This window comes from Centropristis striata, chromosome 10 (assembly GCF_030273125.1).
Source record: "Centropristis striata isolate RG_2023a ecotype Rhode Island chromosome 10, C.striata_1.0, whole genome shotgun sequence".
NCBI lineage: Eukaryota > Metazoa > Chordata > Actinopteri > Perciformes > Serranidae > Centropristis > Centropristis striata.
Window position 1 is genome coordinate 35,374,410 of NC_081526.1, and position 17,081 is coordinate 35,391,490.

Genomic DNA, 17,081 nt, shown 5'->3' on the forward strand with positions numbered 1-17,081 from the left:
AAAGTGGGAAAATAGAGAGGAACAGTACCTGTTGGGGGGGCACTCCACATTACATATAAACAATATTTTACATTTCTTCATTTTTTGACATGTACAGCAACCATTTATCCCAGCCTTTAGAAAATGAGCCTTCCTTAGTTTTTAGTCTATATGTGAGTCTCTCCATTGTTTGAATTATTATTCATTTTTAAAGCTCTTAAGTTTTGCATCTGGGAACAACTACTTAATTTTATCAATTTTTTTCTAAAAGCCACTTTTACGTTTTTATGTCAAATAACTAATTTAAAAAAATCTGAATTTAGAAGAGAAAAATTCCCTGATTACCGAATTTGTCGGCTGCTACAGTGAGTTGTTGAGCTGGAATGATAATAATTCTTTATTTGGGTTCTGCAAAGGTTCTCTACTTTCCTCAACAAATAACTTTATTAATAATTATTATGTGTTATACATGCAATGTGTTATATTGGTAACCAACTCTTGCAGTGAAAACAATAAAAATGTAAATAAAATAAATTGATAAATAAACATCAGGACTGCATGTTAAGTATCAGTCAGGTGCTGAAAATATGAATAAAATATTTAAAGAATATCTAATTATCTGTACTTACTCTAAGTTATGTATCAGTCAACTGCTGACCACTGAAATAATAAAAAATTTTAAAATTAAATGGCTTAATAAACCTCAGTCCTGAATGTTAAGTATCAGTCAATAGAAGACCATTTAAATAACAATAAACATCAGTACTGTATGTTATCAGACATCTAAATAATCAAATAAAACACACTAAAATTAAAGAGCAATCTAAAAATATCCCAGGGTTTTATTTCATTTTTGTAATTAAGCTAATTTAAGTGAGCAGGTTTGCAGCCGTTCCATCTGGGAAAAACTACTTCATTTATCTATTTTTTTCTAAAAAAGCCAGTTCTACGTTTTTATGTCAAGTAACTAATTAAAAAAATACAGATTTTAGAGGAGAACAATTCAACGATTACCAAATCTGTCGGCTGCTAAAGTGAAATTTGAGCTGGAATGATAATGATAATAAATTATAATAATTCTTTCTCTATATGGGTTTTTGCACCAATGAAACTCTGCAAAGGTTCTCTGCTTACCTAAACAAATACCTTTATTAAGGATAAGTTAAAATTACTATATATTATACATGCAGTATAACCAACTCAATGAAAACAATAAAAAGTTGAAATAACATCAGGATTACATGTTAGGAGAATGTAAATAAATATAAAAAGTATTTTAAAGAGTATCCAAATAATTATCAGAACTACTAACTAACTAAAAGCTGACCATTAAAAATAATAATTAAAATAAAATAAAATAAAATAGCTAACTAAACTTCAGTGCTGAATGTTAAGTATCAATCAATAAATGACCATTTAAATAATAAAAATAAAATATAATAAATAGCTAAATAAACATCTGTATTGTATGTTATCAGCCATTTAAAAAATAATAAAAATGAATTAATCAAACACACGAAAATGAAAGAGAGCTATCTAAAAGACAAAATAATCCACAAACAAGAAAAACTAGAAAATAAACAGAAGATAAAATAAATCAACAAATAACTAATCAATCATTTTGATGTGATGATAAAGGCTTCAAATGTCTAATTTTTAGTCTTTAAAACCTGTCTGAACTCTGTAATATGTACACACACACACACACACACACACACACACACACACAGTAGCAGAGTGTAAAAGAAAACAAGAAAAGGTTTTAATATTTATGGATTAGTTACACTTTAATGTTCTCATGCTGGAGCGTGATTCATCAGTAAATAATTCACAGTTTGATGCTGTAAAACCTGCAGAGAGCTCCAGCACTGAGCTGCTGCTTATTTCCCTGAGAGCAAACAGAAAGCTATTAAAATATGTAAACATGTGCCCCTGTACACTGACTATGAGGTCAACGCGCAGAAACACTTCACAGGCTTCATACTATATAAACATAGTGAAAAATGCTAAATGTGGTGCAGAATAACAGCGTTAGTACCTCAGATAGTTCATGTTTGTATCTATGTGTAATGTGCTGTTTGCTGGATGTTATTGAGTGTTGTTTGTGTGTGAACTGAGGACTTGTGAGCTGTGTGACGTTTCACAACTATCTTGTGATGTTTGTTTCATTTTAATGAAGTCAAAGATTTCCCAGCATCAGAGAAGCTCCCCGAGGCGCGTGTTCCTCCGTACAGTCTGCTGAATGTGTAGCAGGATGCTAACTGAAGACTGAAGCTTTGTTGATGTGCTGTCGGGCAGCAGCAGCAGCAGCAGCAGCAACATGCATCATAAAGCAGCGGCAGCAGTTGCAGCAGCAGTTGCAGCAGCAGCGGCAGCATGTAGCAGCAGCAACATGCAGCGGCAGCAACATGCAGCGGCAGCATGTAGCAGCGGCAACATGCAGCGGCAGCAACATGCAGCGGCAGCAACATGCCGTGGCAGCATGCAGCGGCAGCAATGCAGTGGCAGCATGCAGTGGCAGCAACATGCAGTGGCAGCAACATTCCGTGGCAGCAACATGCAGTGGCAGCATGCAGCGGCAGCAATGCAGTGGCAGCATGCAGTGGCAGCAACATGCCGTGGCAGCAACATGCAGTGGCAGCAACATGCAGTGGCAGCAACATGCAGCAGTGGCAGCAACATGCAGCAGCGACAGCGTGTAGCGGCAGCAACATGCAGCTGAAGCAACATGCAGCAGCAGCAGCAACATGCCGTGGCGGCATGCAGCGGCAGCAACATGCAGCGGCAGCAACATGCAGCAGCAGCAACATGCCGTGGCAGCATGCCGTGGCAGCAACATGCAGTGGCAGCATGTAGCAGCAGCAACATGCAGTGGAAACATGCAGTGGTAGCAACATGCAGTGGCAGCAACATGTAGTGGCAACATGCAGTGGCAGTAACATGCAGCAGTGGCAGCAACATGCAGCTGAAGCAACATGCAGCAGCAGCAACATGCCGTGGCAGCATGCAGCGGCAGCAACATGCAGCGGCAGCAATGCAGCGGCAGCAACGCAGCGGCAGCAACGCAGCGGCAGCAACATGCAGCAGCAGCAACGCAGTGGCAGCAACATGCAACAACAGCAACATGCAGCAGCTCTCTGCCTGCTGTAGAGTGTAACAGCGTAGCTCTGGCTCCACTAACAGCCTGCCGGGCAGCTGAGTGCCTCTGATGCTCTCTAACACCTTTTAGTGAGCTCATGGGAGGCGCCCTGGCCTCACTGCGTGTCTGCAGAAATCAAAACACATATTTTTCTCTAAACCTTCCTCCTGCCTGCTCTGTGTGTGTCCACCTCTCTCTTTATCAGGTGTGCAGGTCTGCAACATGACACATTTAGAAAAGTCAGTTAAATTGGATCTAAAGAATAGAATAAAGATGGATCAGATGACTTCACTCTCAAGTTAACAGGAAACAAAAGGAAATTTAGAAATATATAATTATTATGCATGGTCTCAGTATTAAAGGTCACATCACAAAAAGTTAGATTTCATGCCCTTTTTAAAATTATAAAGCAGGTATAGATGCTTTATAAATACCGTGAAAGAATCAAACACCTGATGTCTACAAAGGCCTTTTATATATATCAGGTGTCCACTGGGCAGTTGAGTGCTCACTCTGCTCCCTGCACTCTTTTCTATGAACCTTCCTCCTGGCTGCTCTCTCTTTACAAGGTGAACAGGTGGGCTGACACATTTAGAAAAGTCCATTTTAATATGACTAGTGGAGATATCGACTTGCAACACTGTGCAAGAAATTGAAGCACTAAATCTCTGGAGCAAGCACAGAGACGCCCATGGTGGGATGTAAAGCTGAGCAACTCTAGTACAAGTTGGAGTGTTGGAGGTTTAATTAATTTGGTCCCTGTTGAGCCCATCTGGAGCAAGAGCAGGTTACTGCAAAACAACTGCAAACACTGAGCTCAGATCTCTGTTCATAGCATGGTACCAACAACGCTGCTCTAACCAGGTCCTGATAAAAACATTAAACTCTGCTCCTCAGAGACACTGTGAAGACATGATTGATTCTGCTGAGACCAACGGTCACGTGACAAATATTCACTGAAAATCTGTTTACACAGAGCAGAGAGGAGAGGACAGGAGAGGCTGTTTACACAGAGCAGAGAGGAGAGGACAGGAGAGGCTGTTTACACAGAGCAGAGAGGAGAGGACAGGAGAGGCTGTTTACACAGAGCCGAGTGGAGAGGACAGGAGAGGCTGTTTACACAGAGCAGAGAGGAGAGGACAGGAGAGGCTGTTTACACAGAGCTGAGTGTAGAGGGCAGGAGATGCTGATTCCTATCAAAGTAACTGTGTTTTTCTGCACAGAGACATTTTTGACATTTCCCTACTTCTAGCCATGATTGTGCTGATTCCACAGAGCTGTTGGATCCACAGTTTATAACACCTCTAATAAACTGCGTTCCTGTGTTTCATTCTCCAGGACCAGAGTGATACACAGCAGTAAAAAGTGCATATTATTGTGGAAATGTAAATATGAATATTCACACTTTAGCTGTGATTCTCGCCCACAGGCCTGTTGTCAGACTCAGATGGAACTATGCATCACTCTCACTAACACACCTGGAGACGGTCCATGGCGTGAAAGTTCAGTCTTGACCTTCAAAAAAACTGACAAAAAGATCTTCACTAAAGTCCATGACAAGCATGGTTTGCTTTTTAGCTTTTATACTTCATAAAGAAGTGTGCTGTATTGAGGAACAAATCAAGTCAGAAGTCATATTGACTTTCATGAAAACTGACTTCTTTTTGCAGCCAGTGGAGTCGCCCCCTACTGGACTTTAGACAGAATGCAGGTTTAATGGATTGTATTGGATCTACTTATTTAGGTGTATATGTCTTGTTTTTTATTACTTTTCCCCCTGCCTGTCAATTGTATTTTTTACTCTTTGTATATTTATATTTAATTGATGTTTTTAGAAACTAGCCTGAGAGACTTAAAACTTATTTAGAGAGGTGTGTTTGGAACCTTTCATGTTCTTTATTTTCTCATGTTTTTTTCAGTGTCTGCATGTGAAAGAGAGCAAAAGTTAAAATATATCTTTAAAAGACATCTGTATGATGCTTAACCATTATTTTATTGGATCAGTGTTGCTACTACTGCAGACGTAAGTTTACAGCTGTACAGTCATGGAAAAACTTATTAGACGAACTTTGTTTTCTTCCGTTTCTTGTTCATTTAATGCCTGGTACAACTAAAGATACATTTGATTGGACAAATATAATGATAACAACAAAAATAGCTGATAATCTAGCCATTTTCCATAGTTTTCTTGATAATGATTTTGGTTATTATTATTATTATTATTATTATTTTGTTATCAAGAAAACCATGCAAAATGTCGAGATATCAGCTCTTAAATTAAACTCTTATCAGATATTTTTGTTGTTATCATTATATTTGTCCAAACAAATGTGCCTTTAGTTGTACCAGGCATTAAAATAAATAAGAAATTGAAGAAAAAAATGGTCTAATAATTTTTTCCATGACTGTATGGTCACTTCTGGAAAAAAAAAGTCTTTTATACAGTCTACATGTGGGGAACTTGAATGTTTGCACCCAATGGCGGTTCTACACAGGGGCCTCCAGGGGCCACTGCCCCTGTGAAGAAGCCCTTGGCCCCTGCTGTGGCCCCTGTGTCAAATTAATAATAAAATGATCAATTTATAACGATGAACAACGGAACAATTCTTACCTATTTTCTGTTCAAACAATATATCATTGTACACAAAATGAACCCAGAATGTGTACATTGTATAATAGTTTAATTGTGCAATAAAAGCTTTCAAAAATAAAAGATAGTAATTGTGCACAAAAGTTAGAAATGTCATTATCGTACAAAAATAGTTGTTATTGTTGGTCATTGTTTCAATCAGTGTATTTATATCTTCCAAATATATTTAAATTAGATTTTTAAATAAGCTAATATAAAGGGTTTGAATGCTTAAATATCATCTTTGCCATTTTTTAAAGTGCCCCTCTGATTAAACACTGGCCCCTCCTTGGCCCCCACAGTAAAAGTGGTCTAGAACCGCCACTGTTTGCACCACATTTTCTAATAATCTGTCACAACGTATCACTAAAAACCACCAATGTGAACCTCATGGAGAAGAAGAAAGGGCCAAGTGTTTCATCTGTAGAGTCAAACCACCAGTGTGGCTAAAAACGACCCTTGATCTTCAATCTGGAGTCCAGATTAAGCCATGAGCTCAATGCAGTGACACTGATCCATTAAAGCGGAGCAGGTAAGGCCGATCGTCCTGGAAACGCTCCATCACCAGAACACAACGCCACTTACTGAGCCGCCACAGGCCGGCGGGGGGGTGAAGGACGCCGTATATACATGCTGCTGGGGGAAAGATTTAACCCTATAAAGCCTGAACCATGAAATAATTGCCAGAAAATTCAATTTTTGTAAAAACTGAGTGCTTATTAACCTGCTGACGAATTTTAAGAAATAAATAAATTGCATACATGAATTCTAATTTGTATCATATTTGATACATCAGGTCTTTTTGTGCAATTTGTTGCTCACAGTTTGTTTTTCTCGAACTAACAAAAACATATAAACCCTAACATATTTAACCTATTAAGACTTTGACTTTTCCTTTTTCCTCAAACATGCAAAATACATATTTTTTCCATATAACACAACATCATACATCTGCTGATATGAAGTTTTTTAATGCAGCAATGACTGATCCACTCGTGGAACCTGCATATCATTTTTGCTACATCTGGTATTTTTGTGCAATTTGTTGTTCAGTTTGTTTATCTTCAACACATGTATACATCAGGTTTTTGATGATGTAGAGGTCTCAAAAATAACTGTATCTAATATGATACACTTGGCTTTATAGGGTTAAAGCACAACACATGTGAAACAAACAAGGCTGCGTCATAAACATCAAACTAAATCAATGAATCCAGTGTTAGAGCGGCCCGGGGCCTGAACAGAGACAAGTGGACGTAGTCCTTCAACATACATTAAACCACATGACCAGACGCTGCTGCCAAGTAAATTATTGATCCAGATACAAGATGAGGCAGCTCAAGTATAATGTAGTTTCAGCTCTGAATCTTCACACACACACACACCCATTCTTGTACTTCTATCTTTGTGAGGGCCGTCATTGGAATAGTTAATTTTCCATCAGTTTTATTTTTAATTTAGTTGTGATTTTTTGTTTTCAAATTCAGTTAGTTTTAATTAGTTTTTAGAGTGAATGAAATGAAATGAACTGAATGAATGAATGAATTGAAATGCTTTAGTTTTAGTTTAGTTTTTATTAGTTGTAGTTTTTTGTAATGGGGTATTTGTTGGGTGGGAGATTAAAAGAGGTCACAGTAAATTTTGCCTTTATATCCTTTGTCTGATCCATCTTCATTATGTATGAAAAAAGTTGATAAAGACGAAAACGAAGGACATTTTCACTATAATTTTAGTTAGTTTTGTAACCACACAATACAGTTTCAGTTAATTATCATCATCATGTGACCTTTAACCCTTAAAACAAAGTCTGAAATCTCAAAAAAGAAGTGAGGACCGGCCGAAATGTCCTCACTTTGCAAAAATGTCCTCGCTCTGTTGGTTAAAAACGTGTTCTGGTCCTCACTATGTAGGAAGTACAAGAACACACACACACACACACACACACACACACACACACACACACTGCAGTTGGAGAAAGTGAAGCGCTCTGTTCTGGCTCTGACTGTTGAGAAATATGGGTCATGCTGCCGGGAAGGGAACAGCACAAATCTTTCACATTATTTGGCCAACACGCTGTGTTCGCACAATGCTAATTACCATGGTGAGACCTTGCTCCTAAAACTCTGTTACATAACTGGTTTCACACACACACACACACACACACACACACACACACACACACACACACAAACAGGCACGCACGCACACACACACACACACCACCCACAAGTCAGTATTTGTTTTAGACTTTGATGAGAGCTCAGATGTGTTTTATATGAACCAGCGCTGCCCTCTAGTGGCTGCTCTACCTGTCCTGTTAGATCACAATCAGACAGTAAAACACTTCCACAGCATGATTTAACCAACAAAATATTATGAGAACACACAAACATTGAGAAGGAAGCGTTTCACTGGGTCCAAAGAGCAAATACAGTCCAAAAATGTAGGTGTATGTGTCTTGTTTTTTATGACTTTTCCCCCTGCCTGTCAATTGTATCTTTTACTCTTTCTATATTTATATTTAATTGATGTTTTTAGAAACTAGCCTGAGAGACTTAAAATCATTTAGAGAGGTGTGTTTGGAACCTTTCATGTTCTTTATTTTCTCGTGTTTTTTTCAGTGTCTGCATGTGAAAGAGAGCAAAAGTTAAAATAAATCTTTAAAAGACATCTGTATGATGCTTAAACATTATTTTATTGGATCAGTGTTGCTACTACTGCAGTTATCTTTCCCTTTTGTTGACATTGTGAGATTCATTCATTGTGTATCCAGACTTTGCAGACTTTACGGCTGTACAGTCATGGAAAAACTTATTAGACCAACCTTGTTTTCTTCCGTTTCTTTGTTCATTTAATGCCTGCTACAACTAAAGGTACATTTGATTGGACAAATATAATGAAAACAACAAAAACACAGGGGCCTACAGGGGCCCCTGCCCCTGTGAAGAAGCCCTTGGCCCCTGCTGTGGCCCCTGTGTTAAATTAATAATAAAATGATTAATTTATAATGATGAACGACGGAACAATTAGTTTTTGTTTACTAGTTTTTGTTCAAACAATATCTCATTGTACACAAAAGGAGCCCAGAATGTGTACATTATATAATAGTTTAATTGTGCAATAAAAGCTTGTGTAAATATTTTTTTTAAAAAAACATTCTCACATCATTCTCACAATCTCACTGTACTGCACTTTCAAAATAAAAAAAGGAATTGTGCACAAAAATGAAAAATGTCATTGTCCTACTAAAAAATAATTGGTCTTGTTGGTAAGTCTCATTGTTAAATAAGCTAAAATAAAGGTTTTGAATGCCTAAATGTCATCTTTGCCGTTTTTTAATGTGCCCCTCTGATTAAAAATTAACAAGAAATTGAAAAAAACAGTGGGTGGCCTAATCATTTTTCCATGATTGTATATACCACGGTTCTAAATACTCAACTCTGATTGGCTGCTGGGTCTTCATTTATTCCTGATAATAGACTCCTACTATACTAAGTAGTTTCCGGTTTAAACTGTGTTCACCGTTCTAAATCAACCCATTGGCTGGCAGTAACCATAGCAACAAGTTCACCGTCAAAGCCTTGGTTTAAACTTTAAAGCGCCAATTTCCAACTCTGAGAGTCCTTCAATGGCTCATCTTCAGTGAAGACACTGAACCATAGACTATATATATATATATAAATAACTGAACAGACGAGAAGAAAGAAGGTCCTGACCCTCAGAAGTTACAGGTAAAAATACTTATGAAAGTTTATTTTTTATTATATATTATATTATTTTTTATTTATTTTGAAAAAATGATCGTCTCACGTCACATTCGCTGTTCGACTCGCTACTTCCGGCCGACAGTAACGTTAAACATGGCGGATCGTTTGGTTTTATTTATAATTCGGGGACAATAACGTGTCTCCATAACTAACTATTCTTCTTATTTAACACACCGTCAAATTATATTTTCCGTTTGTCCACCGTACGCAACGTTATTGACTTTGAGTCGTGCTAGCATAACGGCTAACGGCTGAGCGAAACGGTTCGTCCTATTTACTGGAATAGTGAACAACGTTTTCATTGCTCAAGAATCTTATGGGACAGTTGTTGTTCCAGACATTAGTCACATCCTCAGGCATTTCCAGGGAAATCGAGTTGAGGCTTCAAATCAAATGAGAATATTACGACGGAGAGTTAGGGACACATTTAGAAAAAAAAACATTTAAAAAAAACAACACTTAATTACGAGATAAGGATAAAAGGCGTTAATAGTGAATTAATTACGAGAATAAACTCGTAAATATTGAATTAATTACAAGAATAAAGTTGCAAATATTGAATTATTAATAGAATAATGCTGAAAATATTGAATTAATTACTAGAATAAAGTTGAAATATTTAATTAATTATGAGAATACAATCATAAATATTGAATTAATTACGAAAATAAAGTCCAATATTAAATTAAATACAAGAATAAAGTTGTAAATATTGAATTAATTACAAGAATAAACTTTAAAATATTTAATTAATCAAGAGATTAAAGTTGTAAATATTGAATTAATTACAAGAATAAAGTTTAAAATATTTAATTAATCAAGAGATTAAAGTTGTGATATTTAATTAAATATGAGAATAAAGTCATAACATTTTTAATGAATTACGGGATAAAGTTGAAAAAATATTTAATTAATTATGAGAATAAAGTTGAAAATATTTAACTAATTATGAGATTAGTCGTAACTATTTAATTAAGTATGAGAATAAAGTTGTAAATATTTAATTCATTACAAGAATGAAGTCAAAAATATTTAATTAATTATGAGAATAAAGTCGAAAATATTTAATTACCTACTTACCAATTATGTACGACTTTATTCTTGTAATTAATAGAATATTTACGACTTTATTCTTGTAAGTAAATATTTTCGACATTATTCTTGTAATTAATTAAATATTTACGACTTTATTCTCGTAATTAATTACATATTTTCGACTTTAAGCTCATAATTAATTAAATATTTACGTCTTTATTGTCATAATTAATTAATTAAATATATAAGACATTATTCTTGTAACTAATTAAATATTTACGACTTTATTTTTGTAATTAATTAAATATTTTCGGCTTCATTCTCAAAATTAATTCAATATTAAAACTTCATTCTCACAATTAATTCAATATTTATGACTTTATTCTCGTAATTAATTCAATATTTATGACTTTAATCTCGTAATTATTATTATTTTTTTGTAAATGTGGCCCTAATACTCCGTCATAGTAAATAAGTAAATAGTCTTCATATTTTTCTTTAGCCAATTATTAAAACTTTTATTGTATTATTGAAAATGAAAAAAAAGGCAATTTCACTGCATGTTTCAGTATGTAGGCTACATTGGACCTGGTCCAGATCTAAAACCATTACACCTGGACGGGTCAAGTCTGGACTAGATTATCCCAGAGAGACTCAAGACTCTAAAACAAAGTTTTAGATTTGTGAAATATTATATCCTATTTATGAAAATACAAAAAATGCAATTTCAGTTTTTTTCCCCACATGTAGAACACATTGGACACTTTGAAACAAAGATTTAGATTTGTGAAAATGAAATGTTTCGATAGATAGATTGATTGATTGATTACTTTATTATTTAGATTTATACACTTATTTTTTTATTGCTGATTGGTATATGGAATTGTTTGTTTTATTGTTCATTTTATGTACAGCACTTTGGAGACGTTTGTGTTGTTTAAATGTGCTATACAAATAAAAGGGATTGGATTGGATTCATCCCCGAAGGGAAATTCGGTTGTCACAGCAGTCCGGTATTCAAGTACAATAAAATACAATAGAATAAAATACTGAGGTAGCATAAATAAAAACAACAATAGAAAAAAACACAGAATAGAACAAGAACAAGGACACTTAAGAAGTTAAAAAGAAGAACATCAGTTGGTAGGATGGTTGGCAGATGATGGTAATAATTAAACTGGTGATATGATGGCAACAATGCTATAGTGACTAGACGGTATATAATAATAATAATAGTACAGTATATAATATATATAATGTAATATGTAATAATAGACCCGGCCCCGGATAAGCGGAAGAAAATGGATGGATGGATGGATGGAGATAACAATATAAAAATAAAATGAAAAATATAAATAAAGTATTGCATATGTAAAAATATTGCAATGTAAACATACCTATTTAATTCTGAGTTTAGCTCTCTTCTTCTGATCCAGCAGGCTGGTGGAGCTCATTAACATGTGAGCTGACAGTGATGAAAATGTTTCCTGTGCAGCGCTGCAGAGCGTTACTCATGCAGACAGTTTGTTAATGAGCTGTGAAGTGTTTGCATTATATTTCTGCTCTCAATGAGAAGTGCTAACGATGGCAGGGAGGTGTTGGTTGTGTAACAGGCTGATGAAATGTAATAGTGATGGTAACGTTGAGACAGAGACAGTTGTTGACAAACAGCCTCACCAAAAAGTCCATTTGGTAGAAGTGTTGGAGCTTTCTATTGTACACAGCTCCAGTCTCCTCAGATGGACTTTACCAGTTGTCACAGAATTGTAGGAGTCTAAATATTAGCTTTGAGCCCTTTAGAGACTTCTTTATCCATGAAACTGCTTAAAAGTTGTGACTGAAAGTTTTTAAAACAGCAACTGTGCGAGTGCTTCATAATATTAAATCTAATGTTCATATGATATCATAGGATATCAAAATGGTGCATATGTTTTAGTTTTTTTAAAGCAATATGTTTATTGGTTTTCACAGCACACAGTGAAAAACAAACAAACACAAAGAACAATCAAACAAATAAAATAGAATATATAAAAATAAAATAAAAAGAACCCACACTCGGCTCACAGACACAGAGAAAAAATAAAAAAAATACATATCGACAGATGATTCAGAAATGATATAGATACAAAAATAAATGACAGTTAAGCACCCCACATAGTCCTATGTAAATCCTCGTGTAAATATGGTTGAAATATTCATACCAATGTATAACAAAAAAGGGTCCCATATTCTATGAAAGATGTCATCTTTATCACGCAGCATACATGTCAGATAGTCAAGAGATATATATTCTATTATAACCTTATGCCATTGTGTTCTAGAGGGAGCTTTATCTGTTATCCAGTTTAAGAGAATACATTTTCTAGTACAGAAAGTTAACATTTTGTACAATTTCTTCTCATACTTATCAACAATAAAGCCATTTGATATCCCAAGCAACATGCATAATGGGTCACATAGCAGATTCTTAGGTAAAATCCTATTAATCTCCCTCCCCACCATGTGCCAGAACTTTTGTATATTCCGGTGCATATGTTTTTGTAAGATACCGTATTTTAAAAAATGTTGAGAGGCGACCAGCGTCTGGGTTTTGGGATCGGATAAATAATTTTCCAGGATATGTAACTGGTTTATACCGTTCTATAAACATTGCATCATTCAAGTATTAAAATGCATTAATATTAAAGCCTGTTCTTAGACCTTTGAATGGATTTTATAGCTCTCACAATTCAGCTTGCAGCGATGCCTCTGCTGTGTTGTGTTGAGAAATGCATAGAGGAAACCTTTAAAATCAAATGATCTGACTCCAACAGTAAATCCTCTCTACCTGTTTCTCTGTGCAGATCGTTTGATAGGGAATGATGAGCAGGAGACGTCCAAGTTCTCAGTTTAACATCATTTTATTACAATATGTCAAGAAATATGCAGTTACAGAGTCTCAATCAGGGTTCAATCTACACGTCCCTGACATCACATTAGGTGGTCACTTCATCCCTCAAACCTTTTTTTATAACCTAACAATGTTTTACTAATAATGTCGGTAGAACTCTCCAGAAGGTGCGTCCCTTTCAAACCTGTTCCCAAAGCATCCAACACAACCTCCTGCCTTGTTATCACTTGCAGAGATATTGGTGGTAACACAGATTTTGCAATGTTCTCATAACATATAAAACATAAAATATATATTTTTGTGATGATAGAATCTTACTAAGTTTAAGCAGATGGAATAAATGTATTTAGTTTTGATGTATTTAGACTAATCATAGTTTTAAAACAATATTAGCACATGATCATTGTATCAAAAGCATCTTACATGAATCTATAAATGCATAGAGAGAGGGCACACACACAGTTAGTGAATTACGCATGCATAGATAGTGACCGAGTCAATCAGATAGTGATCCCCAGGCACAGAGACAGAAAACAGAGACAGAATAACAGATTATTTCTAACAGTTGGCTGTTTCAATGGAATATTACTGCAGATAGTTATTACATACAATTCAACAATACATTTAAGTTACAGTACAGGCCAAAAGTTTGGACACACCTTCTTATTCAATGCGTTTCCTTTGTAAATTCATCAAAACTATTAATGAACACATGTGGAATTATGTACTTAACAAAAAAGTGTGAAATAACTGAAAACATGTCTTATATTCTAGTAAGCAAAGGGTGGTTACTTTGAGGAATCTAAAATACAAGACATGTTTTCAGTTATTTCACACTTTTTTTGTTAAGTACCTAATTCCATATGTGTTTATTCATAGTTTTGATGCCTTCAGTGAGAATCTACAATGTAAATAGTCATGAAAATAAAGAAAAATGCATTGAATGAGAAGGTGTGTCCAAACTTTTGGCCTGTACTGTACATATTTTGTCACTTTTGTTGCTTAAAAGCTGTTTCACTGGAGTGATGTGCCATGTAGATGATGTGTTTTTCAAATGGGAGAAATTGCTATTTTCAGATTCTCAAATATGACTTTCTTTATAATATAATATTGTCGGCCTTTGTACTGATAAAACAAGACATCTAAAGACATCCCCTTGGACTTTATGTAGCTGAGAGGGACATTTTTAAAACATTTTTCAGACATTTTATAGATGAAATGATTAGTGGATTAAACAGTAATAAAAACAAGCATTCGTTTTAGCTCTTAAACCATCAAACGTCTCCCCCCTGTAGACTTCTACAGTTTAAACAGGACAAAGTGTTCTGTATTGCAGATGAATTCTTCCCTGGCTGCAGCTCGCTGTCTTTCTTTCTTGTTTTTTCAGTAACTGGTGGGTGGAGTGTGGGAGTTGAGAACTGAAGCTGTTGTAATATTTGTTTTTCACTCTCTGCAGCACATTGAATCTCCTCACCAGGACAAGGTGCTGAACTGAAGTGAACCGCACAGAATAAAACGCAGCTCACTCTTGAGAGTGGGACACAAATATGTCTTGGTGGCACAACAATACAGATACTCCATTTAATCCTCTGGATTTTAAACACGCTGACGTCAAACTTATATAATTGTCTTCCCTGTGGCTGTTTGGAGACAAACACAACAACAGCATCCTTGAATGGTACGCGGGGGCGTTGACCACAAACAATCAGTGAATAGAGACTCAAACTGGACTTTATTTCAAATCTCACCTTCCTTCTGAGATGTTAATGTATTAAGTAATGCCATATTTGGTCAGCTTCCTCTTTAGTTCATGTCTCTATGAGTAAACCACAAAAAAGTAAGTGAAAATATTTACCAGAAGAAATTTCAGTTAGATAAGAGTTTCCTCCACTAAACAGCAACAGGTGTGTGTGTGTGTGTGTGTGTGTGTGTGTGTGTTGTTAGAAAAATTGCATGAGGAAACCTTGAAAATTGATAAACAGAAAAAACCTCACCATTTTTCTGCGCAGTTCGTTGATGGGAAATGAAGAGCTGGAGACGTCCAAGTTCTCAGTTTAACAAAAGTTTTATTACAATACGTCAAAAAATGTGCACTTTACAGAGATCTCCGGGTTCAAAACTCATGTCCCTGAATACAAACAGACGTGTTTCAGTTTGTGAAGTCTGAACCACGACTCTCTCCCTGAACCCATTAAAATACTAACATTTGTTTACAAAACATGCTGGTCGATTTCCTCCAGGAAGTCCCGCCTTCTTGATCGCTGATTCGCCAGTTTTAATTAATACAACGGCACGTCAATGCCACCTGATTGCTTGCTGCCCCGTACAAGGCCATCCTGACCTGGTCTCTTCTCCAGAACATTCAACAAAAAACCTCCTGCCTTGTTGTATATAACAAAGATATTATGTCTACAGAGTCAAAGAATTTTCACTGTCTCACATAGATTCTAAAAGTCTAAAAAATATGAAACAGACAATGAAATATATGTAAACAAAGTTTCTAAACCAACATTAACACACAAACATAATAATTGTATCAAAATCATATTGCCTGATTTAATATAAATGCACAGAGATATTTATTACACTCAAAGTTTGACCTTTGATAGTGACCTGCGTCACTCACAGAGACAGAGAACAGAGACAGACAACAGAGGAGCAGAAATCAAGCATAAAATCATTTACCAATATAGAAAATAATCAATTATTTTAACAGTGTGTGTGTGTGTGTGTACAGAATATTTTACTATTTGGATACTGCTTTCACTGCGTAAAACTCTTCATTTAAAGAGAATCACAATACAACTCACAGTAGCATTACATTTAAATTCTTATGTATAAAATTTGTGCGTAGTTATTGCCGCAAGGTTTAGAGATTCAAGTTTCATTACTGATCGCAATAAAATACTTCAAGTTGATTTACCAGGTAACTTACTAGAGAAGATAGCCATGGGATGCTCATTAAGACACTATTAAATAAAATAAATAAATATTAAATAAATAATTATGGCTATGACATAAAGGCTGAAATAAATAAATTAGGCAAAAATATATAAATACTTAGGGTTGGGTTAGTAATTGCTATGTTATAATTCTGATTGACAATGGACGTGTGTTATTTATTAATGTTGCTATTTGAATTTGTATTTTGTGTTTGCTACATGTTTAATGTTTATTTTATACTATACAATTTATGTGCTATTCTTGTTTTGTTTTTACTTACTTCTTATATGTTTGAAATAATAATAGTAAATAAGTAAACTTTATTTATATAGCACCTTTCACAGACAGAAGTCACAAAGTGCTTCACATAAAAATCATACACATAACATAAAAATGTACATACAAGTTTAATAATAATAATAATAATAATAATAATAATAATAATAATAAATAAAATAATAATAATAATAAAAATAGGCAAAGTGAAAGGCTTTGTAATTGTAATAATGCTGCATTTACGTCGTGTCGGAATAATCAGAAAGATGACTTTCCTGATTTGGAAAAATAAATAATAAATAAATAAAGTCACAGCAACAACATAAAACATCTAGGTACACGAGTTGCCACGTTGATGTCATATGATACAGTTCATGATGGAGGAAAATAAATATTAATGGTAACAAACTTTTAATAATTCAC